This window comes from Dasypus novemcinctus, chromosome 8 (assembly GCF_030445035.2).
Source record: "Dasypus novemcinctus isolate mDasNov1 chromosome 8, mDasNov1.1.hap2, whole genome shotgun sequence".
Classification (NCBI taxonomy): domain Eukaryota; kingdom Metazoa; phylum Chordata; class Mammalia; order Cingulata; family Dasypodidae; genus Dasypus; species Dasypus novemcinctus.
This window is the reverse complement of record NC_080680.1, coordinates 103,406,660-103,423,597: the sequence shown is the minus strand read 5'-3', so window position 1 is coordinate 103,423,597 and position 16,938 is coordinate 103,406,660. Positions and strand designations below refer to the sequence as shown.

The window sequence follows — 16,938 nt, the reverse complement described above, 5'->3', positions numbered from 1 at the left end:
TATAGCTCTAAGTATGCACACTAAAAAAGAAGAAAGATCTCAAATCAGACACCTAACCTCACAGGCGGAGGACCTAGAAAAAGAAGAGCAAACTAAATTCAAAGTCCCCATCCTATAGGATATAAAGGACTTATACACACAAAGCTACAAACATGACTAGAAGAAATCAAAAGATAATCTAAATAAATGTAAGGACAGTGTGTTCATGGGTTAGATAATTTAATATTAACTATTACATATTGCTAGGATTTCAGTTATACCAAAGTAATTTACAGATTTAATGCAATCCCAAACAAAATTCCAACAGCCTTCTTTGCAGAAATGGAAAAGTCAATCATCAACTTATATGGAAGGGTAAGGGACCCCAAGTAGCCAAAGCAATATTGAAAAAGAAGCATGAAGTTCGGGGTCTCACACTTCACAATCTTAAAACTTATTACAAATCCACAGTTGTTAAAGCAGCATAGTACTGGCACAAGGACAGACATATAGAGGAATGGAATTGAATTGAGAGCTTAGAAATAAACCCTCATATATGTCCAACTGATTTTTGATAAGAGTGCCCACTCAATGGGCAAAGAATAGTCTCCAGCAAATGGGAGAACTGGATATCCATAAGCAAAAGAATGCAGGTAGATCCCTACCTCACACCATATACAAAAATTAACTCAAAATGGATCATTGACTTGGATATAGTAGCTAGAACTATAAAATTTCTAGAAGAAAATGTAGAGAAGTGCCTTAGGACCTTGTATTTAGACTTCACACTCAAAGCACAAGCAAAAAAAAGAAAAAATAGATAAATTGGGACTTCATCAAAATTTAAAACTCTTTTGCATCAGAAGACTTCATTATGAAAGTAAAAAAGGCAACTAATGAAATGGGAGAAAATATTTGGAAATTGTATATCTGATAAGGGTTTAATATCTAAATATATAAATAAATCTTACAACTCAACAACCAAAAGGTATACTACCCAATTTAAAAATGGACAAGAGCCTTCAATAGACATTTCTCCATAGAAGATATACAAATGGTCAGTAAGCACATGAAAAATGCTCAATATTATTAGCCATTAGAGAAATACATATCAAACCACAATTTGATTCCATTTCACACCCTGTAGAATGGCTACTTTAAAAAATAGAAAATTTTAAGTGTTGGAAGGGATGTGGAGAGATAGAAACATTCATTCATTGTTAATAAGGATGTAAAATGGTGGAGCCTATAGTTGGTGCTGGGGTTTAATGTATACCCAGGGGACCTGAATCTCTGGACTGACCATGTGATAGCCAGGCCCTGAGCCTCAACAGACTTGCAACTCCTACACTATGGTTTATTGGACTTAACCCATTCATCTAACATGGAGGTGAAGAAGGTCAACCACCACACCAAGGAGCCAAGACTGCCTGCAACTGAAAGCAGGAGTATTGCATCCAGCATCCATCTGGAATCTAAGCCCCCTCTTGATATAGATGTGTAGTGGACACAACCATTCTAAGGTCCACAGGATGGAGGAATAGAGTTATGGATTAGAGTGGACTTACTGATATTCTATTCATGAACTATTGTGATTAGTAATCAAAGAAAATGTGGCATTAGTGTGGAGAAAGTGGCCATGGTGGCTGCTGGGGGTAGGGAGTGGGAGGAAGAGATGAGATGTGGGGACGTTTTCGGGACTTGGAGTTGTCCTGGGTGGTGCGGCAGGGACAGTTACTGGACATTGTGTGTCCTTCCATGGCCCACTGGTTGGAATGTGGGAGAGTGTGGGCTGTGAGGTACAGCAGTGCTCAGAGATGTATTCACCAAATGCAATGTCTCATGATGATGGAGGAGATTGTTTTATGGGGGGAGGAGTGGGGTGAGGGGGTTGGAGGGTATATGGGGACCTCATATTTTTTTAATGTAATATTAAAAAAATAAAGAAAAATTTAAAAAAGTAAAATCAAAAAATAAAATAAAATGGTGGAGGCACTATGGAAAACATTTTGGTGGCTCTTCAGAAAGTTAAATCAACAAACCCATTTCTCATTATATACCCCAAAGAACTGAAAGCAGGGGCTCAAACAGGTATTTGCACACCAATGTTCAATATCAACAGTATTCACAATTGCCAAAAGATTGATGCAAGCCAGGTGTGCATCAAAAGATGAATTGATAAATAAAATATGGTATATACATGCAATGGAATATTATTTGGGAATATTAAAAATAATAAAATTCTGATATATGTGGATGATATGGATGAAACTGGAGGCTATTACGTTGAGTCTAATAGACAGAAAAGGACAAATATTTTATGATCTCACTGGTAGAACATAATTAGATTAAGAAAATTTATAGATCAGAAACCAGAACATAGTTTACTAGAATCTGTGGTGGGTGATAGAAATTGGGAAGCAAATGCTTAATTGGTGCAGATTTTCTGTTTGAGATGATGAAGAAAGTTTAGTAATGTATGGTGGTAATGGTAGCATATGATCATGAATGTGATTAACACCACTGAATATATTTGAATGTGGTTAAAAGGAGAATTTTAGGTTGTAAATATGTTACAAAAATAAAAAAAAAATAAAATAAAACAGGACTGTATAACAGAGTGAAACCTAATGTAAACCATGGACTATAGTTAATAGCATAATTATAATAATATTTTTCCATCTATTTTAACTAAGTTTACTCAATAATGCAAAATGTCAATAATAGGGAAAATTGTACCTGTACAGATGCTGGACATTATATATCCTATCAGAGCCCACTGAATGTACTGGGGGAGAGTGTAAACTACAATGTGAACTATAATCCATGTGGTGTAGCAGTGCTCCAAGATGTATTCACCAAATGCAATGGATGTGCCACACTGATGAAGGAGGTTGTTGATATGGGAGGAGTGGGGGGGAGGGTATGTGAGAACCACCTATAATTTTAATGTAACATTTTTTTGTTATCTATGTATCTTCAAAAAATACAGTAAAAAATAGGGAAAACTGCATGTGGGGGTGGTGTATGGGAACTCTGTACTCTATGATTTTTCAGTAAACTTAAAACTTCTCTAATTAAAAAAACACATGCAGGATTTTAATATTTACCATTTAGGTGTAAGATACAAGGGTATAGTTGAGTAGCCATATTTGAACAAAATAACCTTTTGCTTTGGCCAAAGCTAATTGGACTAAAGTTGATTACTTGACCTAAACAGGACCATCAGATATTTTCCCTGGGAATTAATATTGAGATGTTCATTGGTCTCTCTGTGTGGTTAAATTGGTAGAATATATAAAGCTGGACTTGGGTGGACTGGTCATGTCATGCTGATACAATGAGATAGGAAAGTTGAGAGAGAGAGAGAGAGAGAGAGAGAGAGAGAGAGAGAGAGAGAGAGAGAGAGAGAACTCAAATGCACAAAGAAACAGAGAAGACAGTCTCCAGAGTTCATGCTGAGAGTGGCTTTCCAGATGCTGATAGTGCATCTGTTTCTCTGTCTTGGAGAAATTACTAAATCACTGTTTCATTCTAACAAATTTCCCGTTAGCTTAGAAAGTTTCAGTGGTTTTCTGTTTATGACTAAGACAAGTATAAAGACTCTGTTCCTTAGCCTGGCACATGGAACTCTTCACAAGGTGATCCCAAGCTATCTCTCTAGCCTCATATTCCACCACTATAGTCTGCCCCATGTGTGTAGGAGCATACCCACATACCAGCTAATTGAACCCCTTGCCATGGTCCAGACATACAACAAAGTTTTATGCTTCTGTGTCTTTACCCATTGTTTCCTATAATGCCTTTCCTCCATCCTTTGATCAAAACATACTCATTCTTTAAGACTCACTACAACCACAGTCTTCTCTGGAAACCCTTCCATGATTCCCCAGCAGAATCAAATTCCTCCCCTGTTCTTTTGACACACTTGTTAGTAAAGTTATATTTTATTGAATTACTCATTTGTATGCCTGTATTCTTTATGGGGCTATGAGTTCTTTGTCTGATGTGTATCAGAAACTCCTTGCACAAGGCCTGGACCAAAGTACTGATCCTTAATTGTCTGCTGCATAAATAAGTGAATGAATGAGTGGTAAAGGCTCATTAATATAAGAGTGGGAGCTCTTTGGATTTCTAATTTATGTGATCCTAGTAGACCTACAGTCAACAGGACAATAAATTTTACTTACATTGTTCCAAACTGTCTCTAAACCATTTGTCCTACCTGTCACTGAGCTAATAGCAATTGTGAAAGTATGAATAGCAGACCAATTATGAACAATAAGAAACATCAGTTATAATTTCAGGGAGAAGATGCAGCCATATCAGTAGCCTCATCCATCTAACAGTGAATCATCTTCCCAAGGCATTTTGCTCTGTGACCTTGACTTGCAAGGGCTTCTTAGTCTTACACAAATCCAAGTTCCTCAGAGGACAGTTCTTCCTCTTGGCCAGTCTCATATAAGGCGTTGCTCCTGGCCTACTCAGTCTTGGAAGGAGAAACCTGGATGAAGCTTACACACTTTTCCTAAGGGAAGCCTTTAGCCAAGGATCTCCGTCCCACCCAATAGACAAGACCTGTTTTCTAAGGCCTGATGTTCTTTGATAGATAGTAAATCCTCTCCCTTGTGGTCAGAACATCTGGAGATGGGAGGCAGGTGGGAAGGTTTCAAGAAGAGAATTTGCCCAAGATTGCCAAGTTTACATCACTAAATGCTAGCTCAAGTTAATGGTGAGCTCTTGAGTAAAGAACTACAAAATGTCCCTTCTTTGGTCACTAGTAACTTCATTTTTCTACTATGTCCATTTTCCCTTAGGAAGCATCTGAGGGGAGGTAGTTTCTTCTGGTGATGGGGTTTCTATTGTTAGAACTATGAATGGCAACAGGAGAGAAAAGGGTAGAAGACAGGGAAAGACATAATCTACCTAGACCCATACTGAGCTTACCTTTTTCTTTGAAAGGGAGCTTCAGAAATCTGGGTGAAGAAGTTATAAAAGGAAAGGTTCTTGGCAGGTCCATTGTGGTCACATTTCCATTAGGGTAAGTTGAACTCTGAGAAGTCCAGATCCCTTAACTCAGCATAGAATGTTACATATGCTGGAGGGCCAGCAAAGAATAGAGGTTAAGAGCATGGGCTTGCAACAGAGTCCCTGGGTTGCACTATCACTAAGCAAGCTGATAGAAGTCATAAACTCTATGCTTCATGTTCTGCATGTGTAAAATGGAATATATTAATCTACATCAATAAGGTATGTAATGAGAATTATTTATAAAGTGCTTAAGATAATTCTGGATCCATATACCCATCCACATGTACACATATATTTGATAATTAAATGAATATTGCCTAAGCTCTGAACTTGAACATTCTCTAGATGGAAACAATTGATGAACATCATGGTAATAAAGTTGCCAGACACACGAAAGAAATCTAGGCACATCTACACTCACTCAGAATTATTCTTATACTTTTTAATATTTTTTCATTGGAAAAAAAATATGTCACTGGAGCCAACTGTCAGAGACATTAAGATCATCTTTGCCTTTGGGGAAGTATGCCTTTCCTAGTCTCTGTTAACAGAACGCCCTTTTTGTTTTTCAATCAGTGGTAGTTCAAGGGTAAGGGAATTACTATATATTCTACATCTACTATGTGCTGGGTGCTTTAATCAGAAGCAAGAGCAGAGGCATAAAAAAGGAAGAAGAGAAGAAAGATAAGGAGGGGGAAGATGAAAAACTCAAAGAGAAGCAGCAACCAATACTGATCAAGTCTTTAATCTTTGTAGACATGGCTAAATGCTTTATATGCATAATCCTACTTAACCCAGAAACAACTCTATAACTTAAATTACTGACATCACTCCCAGTTTCTGACATTCTGAGAAACTAATGATGAGTCCAGAGTAATTGGCAAAATGGGAACATAAACTTGATTCTTGCACCATCTTTCTCTATATCCATTATCCTATATAGTAGCCAGTACCATTTTGTGAAGCTGGTCCTTTATTATCCCAGCTTACAGATAAGAAAGTGGTGCTAAGGTAGATGAAGTCACCTCTGCAATCCCATCCAAATCTAAATCTGGTTGACACCAAAACTTGGACTTGTTCTATGATACCTTATTAAAATCCTCTAAAATTTCTGAAAATCTCCCTTGAACATAGTGAATTCCTTCCTAAATATTAAAAAAGTAAATAACTAAATGTATATTTATATATATATATATATATATATATATCTGTGGTGGTTTGGAGCTATGTACCCCAGGAAAACATGTTCTTCAACTTAATCCATTCCTGTGGGTGTAAACCCATTATAAGTAGGAACTTTTGATGAGGTTACTTCACTTAAGCTATGACCCATCTCAATCAGGATGGGTCTTAATCCTACTACTGGAGTCCTTTATGAGCAGAATGAAACTCAGACAGAGAGAAAAAAACAAGGAAAACAACAAGCTGAAGATCAACAGAACCCAGAAGGGAAGAGAGAGGCCAGGAGTGGCCACCATGTGGCCATATGACAAAGAAGCCCAGGACCAAGGATCATTGGCAGCCAGTCCCAGAACCTCAGTTTTCAGGAAGAAAGTATCACCTGATGAAACCTTGATATGGACTTTTTCCTAGCCCCAAAACCGTAAGCCAATAAAGTCCCATTATTTACGCCAACTCACTGCATGGTATTTGCTTCAGCAGCCAAGTAAACAATGCCTATATTTCCTCAGCTCAATTCAAAAGAGGAATCTGTACATTTGAGAAACAACAACCAGAGAAGAAGTACTGTGGAGCTAGGGAATGAGCCTCACCAACACATACCCCCACCCCTAACCCCAAGCAGTTACCATGCTTCTATTCCTTGGTGTTCCCTCTGTTTTCCAAAGGGAACCAATAATTCCTGGAATAGATTCAGCCTGGGGAAAGCTAAAGTTGAAGGATTCAAATCTAAGGTTTTTTTTGAAACTTTAGATAGATAAGACTTGCTCTCTAAAAAAAGGTTTGAGAAGTTTTTAGATTAAGTTAATAGAAGGTCTTTGCTAGGCTTTCACACAAAAACTTCACTTAGATGGTGGGACCAGAACCTGGCACTCAAGAGGCTGAGAAATGACAACAAGGTGACAAAGGAGCAAGAAGTTTTACCATTGAGAAAGGTGAAGAAGAGGATAGTGACAGGAGGGACTCTAGAATCTGAGGAAGGCTACTTAATGATAGAGTAGGATCATCCATGTCAAAGAGTAGCAGAAACAGCCAATGATGAGGGAGACTTTAGAGCTTACTTGGTGAAATCACATGCCATGGAACCACATGAACCTGAATTTAAATCCTAGCTCCACAATGTAGGAACTTTGATAAAAAGAGTTCTTTTGAGCTTCGATTTCCTTTAGCCATTCAAAAGTCAGTTTTGAATACTTATTATGTGCGTGACACTGAAAAGAGAGGCTATTGTGACACAGCACAAACCCCAAATTTGGTAGACTTGGAGTCTACCCTTGGCCCTTTAGGTAAATGAAGTCAGTCTCTGTGTGTTCTAATTTTAATCTTTATAAGTCATATATCATACAGTAAGAAGGATTTAGACATAGCAGAGTTCTTTCAGAGGCTAATAATCAGGAGGGCTGGAATAAGATTTAGTCCAAGGTAAGACTTAGATTCATGTGATGAAAAACTGTTGAAAGAACTGGAGATGTTTACCAGGAGAAAAGAAAAATCCAGCCAAGACCTAAGATGTCTTCAAATATCTGAAAACTGTCATTAGAAACAGGAGAGAGGACTAATGTTTATTGACCTTCTTCAGTGTGCCAAGACTTGTTGCTAAGCACCTTACATGGATTATCTCAGTTAATTTGAAAAACAATCCTATATGGTAGAAGTTATTAATCACATCTTACTGATGAGGAAAGAGATGTTTAAAAACAACCTGCCCAAAGAAATGCAGAAATTTTTGGCAAAGCTGATACTTGAAACCTCATCACTCTGACTCCAAAACATATGCTCAGTCGAATAAGTCAATAGATAAGACTTGTTTGGTATAGTGCCAATGGATAGAACTGGAAATGAGGGTGGGAAATGTATAGGGAAATCTTTCAGTTCCATGTAAGAAAGGATGTTGTAGCAGTGAGGAAAACAGGCTTCCTCGGGTTCTCTGAGAAAGCTGCTTTGGGGAGTATTCAAACACAGGCCCCAGCCTGTTTTGTATGGGGTAGAAAGGAATTGAGCTATATGATAGGATTTGATGAGATGCTTGTATAATCCCTTCCATTCCTGAGTTTACCTGGTCTTTCTTCCTTAAAGGCACTTTTGTGATCATAAAATAAAATAATCAAACATAGAGGGAGTAGAGGGAAAGGAGATAGGAAGCCTAGGAAGGGAGGAGAAGGAGGAGTAGGAGGTTGTCTTTCCTGTGTTCCAGGCATATTAGATGCCCATATCATTTAATAACCTCAAAAATCAGGTATTATGAGGAACCCCACTCCACTGCTGAGGGAACTGAGGCCCAGCGGCCCTTACTTTAGCTGTACAGGTAGAAAGGAAATAACCAGGACGTAATGATAGATTTGACCAGCATCAAACTCACACTATTAACTACTAGGGTAGAATGCATAAGTTGTTCAATTAGATCATCTTGGTCTTCAGGTCTATCAACATTTGTTGCAGTGGCTTGCCAAAGAGGCAAGCATGAATCTAGTTGAGTCTCTAGATCTAAATACCAAGTTACAAGAAATAAAGAGATAGCAGGATATGTTATATGATACCATGGAGATAGAATCATAAAACCCCTGAATGTGGGAAACTCTACAGGACAATGATCCAGTTTTATCAATAAAGTATCATGAGGAATAAAAAAGAGATAATGATAGAGATGGAGAGTGACCCTATAGATTATAAGAGATTTAAAAGCCTTATTAGCCAGTTACAATGTTTCAATTTTATTTAGATCCTAATTCCAACAAACAAACTGGTCTTAGAAAATCTAAGACCATTTGGTCAGTGTGAACACTGGATATTTGATGTTATGGAGGAATTATTGATTCAGGGAGTACAGTAATGATATTGAGGTCATTTTTTGAGAGGGCTTATTTTTAGAGATATGAACTTTAATATTAACAGATAAAATAATGTAATGTTTGAATAGATTTCAAAATTATTCAGACAGTGGGGACTGATGGGAGAGTAGGTTAAGTAGGCTTGGCAATGAGTTGACCTTTGTTGACACTAGAAGGTAGTCCCTAAGTACTTAGGGGTTCATTACACTGGTCTCTCTACCTATATTTATGTTATAATTTTCTAAACTAAATTGTTTCCGGGTGAGTAGCAGAAGAACCAGGGACTTAACAGTGTTTCTCCAAAATGTGACAATTTAGAGAAAAAGTTTAAAAAGGCAAGAAATGCATGGCCTGAGGAGAATCCACATTCCTCATGGGTCTCTGCCTCCCCACAAGGCTTGACCTGATGGCTGGAACCGTTCTGCTAAGGGATGCTGGGAATGACATGTCTCCATTGACCAGAGAAGGCAGTGCAGAAAATGCTCGGCTGTGTAATGGTATGAGCACATGCTGCTTTCAACAGCATCTGCCTGGTGAATTGTGAGGCACATCTGGAATGACTTTTTCCCCCTTCTCAGATTAGAGAGAAATAGAAAGAGAGAAAGTTGGATTGTTTGTGAATTCTCTCTGGGACTTTAGCATCACTGTTGACTGAAGTTGCCTAATGACCCAAGAAGAGCGCCCTGTGAACAGGGCTAGGCTCCAGCAGAGACAGGGCCTGCTGCTCGCTCGGTTCCTGAAAGCCCAGGACTGCCCTGGCTTGACTCCTCAGATAAATGATGGTGGTGTGATGAATGAGTGGATATTGGACAGCTGGAAAAGGGATTCTAGCCCTGGCTCTGACACTTTCTAACCCTGTGGGACCTCAGACAGTGGGACATACCTTCTCTGAGCCTCAGTTTCCTTCTCTAAAAAATGAAGATAAAAGTGCTCTCTGTGTAGACCTATTAAGGGGATTATGGATACCAATTTATGTGAAAACACCTTGTAAACATAGCAATGTATACTGGTGACTTTTCCTTATTCATTCATTCATTTATTCTCATTAGAAATATATATATATTTCTGAAATTTAATATATAAATTTCTGAAATGTACAAGACATTGCAATAGATGCTGTTGTTGCAATGCTGAGCAAAAGTTTGTTGAGGCTCTGGCCCGTGGAGTTTATGCCCTCATAGAAGACACAGACATTAATCAAATAATCACATACAAAAATAGAAGTATAATGAAAAACTAGGGAAGCGGTTATGGCTCACTGATAGAGTGTCCGCCTACCATATGGAGGGGCCAGGGTTTGATACCCAGGGCCTCCTGACCCATGTGGGGAGCTGGCCCATGCGCAGGGCTGCCACACGTAAAGACTGCTGTGCCACACGGGGTGTCCCCCATATAAGAGTGCCCCATGTGCAAGGATTGTGCCCCACAAGGAGAGCCACCCTGCATGAAAAAAGTGCAGCCCGCCCAGGAGTGGCGCTGTACACATGGAGAGCTGATGCAGAAAGATGCCGCAACAAAAAAAGCGACACAGTTTCCCAGTGCCACATGACAAGAATGCAAGTGGACACAGAAGAACACACAGCAAATGGACATAGAGAGAAGACAATGGGGCAGGGGAAGGGGAAATAAATAAATAAAGAGAAATATGCTGAGGACAGAACTGTCAGGCACAAAGAAAACAGAAACTGACTACAGAAATTCCAAGCTTCTGGAAATCAAGGTCCCAGAAGATAGTGTCCCATTTGGGGATTTAACTATACTTGGAACTTGTAAATCAAGAATGAAGATGCAGTTACCTAGGAAAGACTTGTGGAAAGTCTTACTGTCTGATGATTTGTACCCCTGCTTCTTGCATGCTAAACCAACAAGTTTTTTGAGAGAGCTGTATGAACAAAACCACTGTCAGCCTGGAATAAAAGGGACATGGAAAGGAGAGATTGAAGGGGAAACAACTTCAAGAGAAAAACCATGGTAGCTGAGATCTGGAATTAAGACATCATCTTGGGCCAAGAGAGGAACCCCACCCACGTGTACAGAGACGGTGAGTTTGCCCCAGCAGTTGAAGACGGTGGATGTTCCTGTCGGATGTTCTGGGAAAGTTTTGCTGCCCCAGGGTACAGAGAGGGTGGATCACATTCCCCAAGGATTAAGGTTAGCACCCCACAGGTCTGAGAGGGGTGGACCTATCCCTCAAAGGTTAGGGAAGGCCAAGTGGTAAACACATTGCTCTGAGAGGGTTGAGCCTATATGCCAAAGGTTCGGGGGAATGTTAGCTTCAAATCACTGTACTAGGGGGGTTAAGACTCTAACCCAAAGATTGGGTGAGGTGTGGCAGTCACTCCAACACTCTTGGAGGGAGAGGTCAGGACCTTGGTGGACACCCCGATGCTTGATGAGGGTGGAACCAAGAAGATGGCCATTGGGCAAGCCTGTGGAAAGGGTTGAGCTCCCATAAGCCACCAACGAGAAGAAATCATCATCTTAAGAATGACTCTCAGACTGAAATCAAATGGGGGATGCCCTGCGGGTTTACTGAACTGTAGAAGACCTGTGACTCATATTTCCCTCCCAATTTCTCCTTATCATAATGAAAATGTTTATCCTTTGTCTGTCCATTTGCGTATTGGAAAGAGAAAAATTGTTTTGTGAGTTTCAGAAGTCTATAGCAGACAGGACTTTGCCCCAAGACAAATTGTATTTCTTTAAATTGACTATAATATAATTTAGTACTTGCACTGTTACTGATTTAAGGGTTTTTAAATATTGTAATGTCTTTTTGAAATTCAGAGGGTGGAGTGTAGCAGTTTGACATAGCTATGAATCCCAAAACTAGATATTGGATTGTGTTTGTAAACTGGTCTGAACCTGGGCATGATTAAGTTATGATTAGGGCTTTGATTGAGCCATGTCATTAGGGTGTTGCTTCCCCACGCCTCGTGGGGGGGGGGGGGGATTCACAGATAAAAAGCATGGCAAAGGACAGAGTTGAGGGTTTTCGATGTTTGAGTTTTGATGTTGGAGTTTGATGCTGAAGCCTTAAGCTGGAGCCCCAGTAAGTAAGCACATAGAGGAAAGAGAAGCAAGCTCCTGGAAGAGAGGAACCCAGGAAGCCTGAACCCTTGCAGACGTCTGCAGCCATCTTGCTCCAACACGTGAAAATACACTTCAGTGAGGGAAGTAACTTATGCTTTATGGCCTGGTATCTGTAACCTCCTACCCCAAATAAATACCCTTTATAAAAACCAACCGATTTCTGGTATTTTGCATCAGTACCCCTTTGGCTGACTATACAGCCAGAAATCTGTGTTTTTAGCAAATGTTTCCCCCATCCCAATTCCAAGTGATTCTGACTCACTTTGAGACACACTGAGATCCAGATCCCCTCACACCACTAGGTAAGTGTTCCTGATTTCCCGTATGTTGCTCTCCTTTTTCTCATCAACTTCCAATAACTATATTATTTACTATGTGGAATATTTGTTCTATATCCCACCCCCCCATGCCAACAGAAATTAAGTTTCTAGAGGGTGGAGATATACGTCTTGTCCATAATTTGTTAAAATTATTTGAATTGGATCCCCACTCTCCCTATCCATTTCATATATGAACTTCATCAGTAGATTGCAAATTAACAGGTCCCCTTATGTTAGTGTTTCTACAACATTCAGAGCTAGAACACCTCAAAAAGTTGGTGATGCCATCGATCTGCTTCTCAGAATAAAAATTCAAATGATATATATTTCTGCATAAACTTTCTTGGTATGGATATCCAAAGACCCTCTAAAATCTGTGATTCATGGCCCTCCAATTAATAACCCTTGCCATAAAACCAGTCCTGGTTCCTGCAATTTACCCTTTGACTGCTGATGTAGTTGCTAGTGTGAAACTCACATGTAATTATTCAAAGCCTTGAAAGGCTCCCTATTGCTTAGACAGTACCCAAACCCCTCAGTACAGCAATCAGTGTTGTCCACAATACAGCCTTCTACGAAACACTTTTCCAGTTTTATCTCACAAATCTTAATTTACATTGCATAAATAATTGGAACATGTTACATTAGTGACTGATTAAGTATATAAGCTATAGAATCAGATATCCTGGATTTGAACTTTGACCCTACATATCACTAGCTGTGTGACCTTATGTAAATTATTTAAACTCTCTAAAGCTCAGCTTTGTTTTGTTTATCTGTGAACTGGGTATAATGATGCATACTTTAAACGTGCATGCTTCAAAGGTATTATAAGAGGGTAGAATGAGAGAACATATATTAAACACAGAAAGCACTATTGAAAGTGCCTGGGGCATATTTGGTACTCAGTAATTGTTGGGTTTTATTATTATATCATACATGTTTGACACATAGTCAGTACTTGACTTTGTAACTTTCATTTTCTTTTCCTACGTCCCTTAGTCTAGATCAGGGTTTGGCAAACAAACTTTTTCTCTGAATGGTTAGACGTAAATATTTTTGTCTGTGTGAGCCATACTGTCTACTCAACTCTTACTTGTAGCAAGAAAGCAGCCATAGACAATATGTAAACAAATGGGTGTGTTTCAACAGACTTTATTTAAAAAATAGGTGGCAGGCTAGATTTGGCCATGGACCATAGTTTGTCAACTCTGGTCTAGATTTGAGTTTTACAGACTTGGGTTCGAACTTCTCTGAGCCTCAGTCTTCTCACTTCTTAAATAAAGAAAACAATAGTACTTTCTTCACAAACTGTTAAGACACTAAAATAAGCTAAAACAATTTTTGGTTCATAGTGTACATCTATTAGATATTATCTTTGTCATCAACAGACATGCCTCAAGCTGCTCCATTATCTGCCCAAACTCACTTTTCCTGCCCCTAGAATCTTTTCCACATTCTCCCTCTCAGACAGTTTCTTTCTTTTTCTCACCTAACACTTTTGGAATGCTTATTGTTTTATTTTAAATAAATCATGCATAATTGGAGCATATGAAAGTGATTATAGCTTCTTATGTGGCTTCTGCCTCAGCCATTAGACTGCAAGGTCCTTGAAGGCACAGCCTTTGTCTTATTTCTCTGCATCACACATCCTAGCACAGTGTCTGGCGTGCACTCATCACAGACACAAAGTGATGACAGTGATGTGGCAGAGTGATGGTGGTGGAGGTGGGGATAATGGTGGTCGTGATGGCAGTGGATGTGGTGGTGGTGCTGTAATAATGGTGAAGGGGCCTGGGGCCTTGGCTATTCAGTTCTTCTTTTTTTTTAGTCATTGGAATTCTCTTCTCAGTTTCAGCCAAGAACTACAAATAGAACAGACATCTTTCTGGCAAAGTGAGATCTGCTGAAGTTTGGACAACTACAATAATATCAAAATTATACACAGCAGTTCCTAGAGCAGCATGAAAAGAAAAAAAAAAGAAAAGAAAACAAACTCACAGGATTGGAAGTCCAGAGACCTCAGGACTAGAAGAGAATCATCTAGATCCATAGAGTATTTTACACTTTTCAAAACATGATTGCTAATGGTCTCTTAATTTTTTCTACATAGGAGCCTGTGACAGTTTGAAGTTCTTTTATAAGCCTAAAAAGAAAAAGATTATGTTTTTGAACTAATCCATTTCTGTGGGTGTGGGGCCCTTTTGATTGGACTACTTCAGTGAGGCATGACACAGGTTGAGTGTCTACTCTCTTGCTGGGTCTTATATAAATGGGACACAGAGGAAGAGACACACAGGGAGCTCTGCAAACTTGACCCAGCCATATAAGAGAAAGGACCTCTAGCTTTGCCTATAGTCGCAGAAAGGCAGAGAAGCCCCAAGAGTCTGAGACAGAGCCCAGTGTCTGGAATCAGAGGCACGGAAAGAGGCCTTCAAAGGGCTGGGCTCAAAGAGCAGGTCAAGGCTAAGGAATCTAGTCCTGCCATATGCCTGATCACCATGTGGCAGGACGCCAGAATCACAGTAGCTGACTTTGTGTGAAAGCATCTCTGATGGTACCTTGATGTGGACATTTCCCAGCCTCAGAACTGTAAACATTTACCTCCAAATAAATTCCCTTTATAAAAGCCAACATATTTCTGTTACTTTGCATCAGCAGCCCTATGGCAAACTGAGACAAAGCCCTTTGGGAAGAGTCACCCCTATCCATTTAACAGACAAGGAAACTGAGTCTCAGAGAGATGAAAGGTGTTTCTGAGGTTCACACTGACTATGTCAAATTCAGACTTGGTTGTGTGACCTAGAGCAAGCAAGTCCTCATCTCAAGGTGTAAGTTTTCTTCTCTGTAAAATAAACAGAGTATAATTTTAATTTCTCTCGCTGCTCTTAAGTAAATGCTGTGTCATTGGGATGGGTTACAAGATATATCTTTCTCTTCCCAATACTAAATTTTAAGTAGTAAAACTGATATTTTCTCTGGATGGAATATAAATTAGAGGTCACAGTTTGTCTCTCCCAAACTCAAAATACTTCTCTTGTATCCAGAGTAGAGTTTAGTTCTGACCCTTTCACAAACCCAAAGGGGACCTTGGATGAAATACAGCCAGTGCTTCTCATTGTACAGATGAAAAAATAGAAAGCTAAATGGTAGACACACCATGGTCTATGCCATATGGCCATCAATAGAGCCTCGTTCAACTTCCAAGTGTCCCAATTCTCTAGTTTAGCAGAGAGAATTCCAAACTTCAGACGGATAGGGATAGACACGAAAATGCCTACTTTACAAAAGAGTAAAAGTAAAGTCACACAGGCGCTAAGTGGTAGAGATGGATTCCAACCAGCTATCTTCCTTTTCACCATGACAGATTCTGTCCTCTGCACATGGAACCTCTTCTTCTTCATGCATAGACTAAATTGATAACCATTCAAAGTCTCATACATTAAGCATCAGTTGTACTGAACCAAGCTTTTCTTTGGGGTGTGCAAGGGCTATTTAACAAGTGGAGGGAAGAGATTTACACATTAATTCTTTATTATAAAGACTTTTTCCTGCTTTGCTTGTTCAAAACTACAACAGGAAGTATAATTAAGGGCTACTTTCCAGTTGAGACAGAAGGCTTAATCCTTTCCCATGTTTTCAGTGGGACAGACTCAAGGAGATCCCAACAATCCAAGGAGCTAGCAAGTGTACAGCAGTCCCCAAGGCCATCCAGAACACAACCTGTCCCGGGTCCAGAATCTCAGATCAAAACTTCTCCACAAACTTTGGGCAAACCATAGCCCCTCTTTGAGACTTAGTGACCCTGACATAAAATGGGACTGAGGATTTGACTCTGTTCCTCAAATAACTCAGAGCCAAAGGTTCTCACACAGAAGAATGGTTCATTTCTGTGCTGGAAGATCTGTAAGAGAAGGAAATGCTCTCACTCCCATGTAATTCCATCTGTGGTATCCTTGGCCCACAGTGCATGAGTTTCGGCAATGTTTATAAAGTGACGAAATGCTCCTCAAGTCCCTCCATTTGTGGTCTACCCTTTTGGATAAACCACTATCCTCTCCCATATAAAATATGGATCCTGCTCTAAAATGTCATGTCCTTGTAGTGCTTTGGGCATCAGCAAAGTTACCAAGTACTACCTTGAAGAGGAAAGATAAAGAGATACATTTGTTCATCACATGCTATGTGCCAGGCAACATGCATTTATTATCTCTTTGATCCCCATAAAATAGGGATCGTGAGGCCATGCTTTTTTTAGATGTGAAACTGAAGCTTGGAGGGGTCATTCACGATTTCCAGTGAAGAGGGAATTGAGGAAGGATTCCAACCTAAGCTACTGAGAGCACAGAGCCTGCATACACTGTTTGCCTCCATTTAGACAATGTTTCTTAAAGGAAACTCCGAGAAAAACTCAAAGAGTCACTCACTCAACCTGTTTTGCAGATGGGAAAAGAGAGTCCCAGGAAGGGAAATTGACTTGCCCAAGGCCTTGCTATGAGCCAAGAACA

General features: G+C 39.6%; 1 protein-coding gene across 3 annotated transcripts in view; it reads right to left on the bottom strand.

Moving 5' to 3' along the window:
• Positions 1-16,938, bottom strand: part of ASTN2 (astrotactin 2) — a 950,369-nt gene that overhangs the window by 184,905 nt on the left and 748,526 nt on the right. The window lies entirely within an intron of this gene.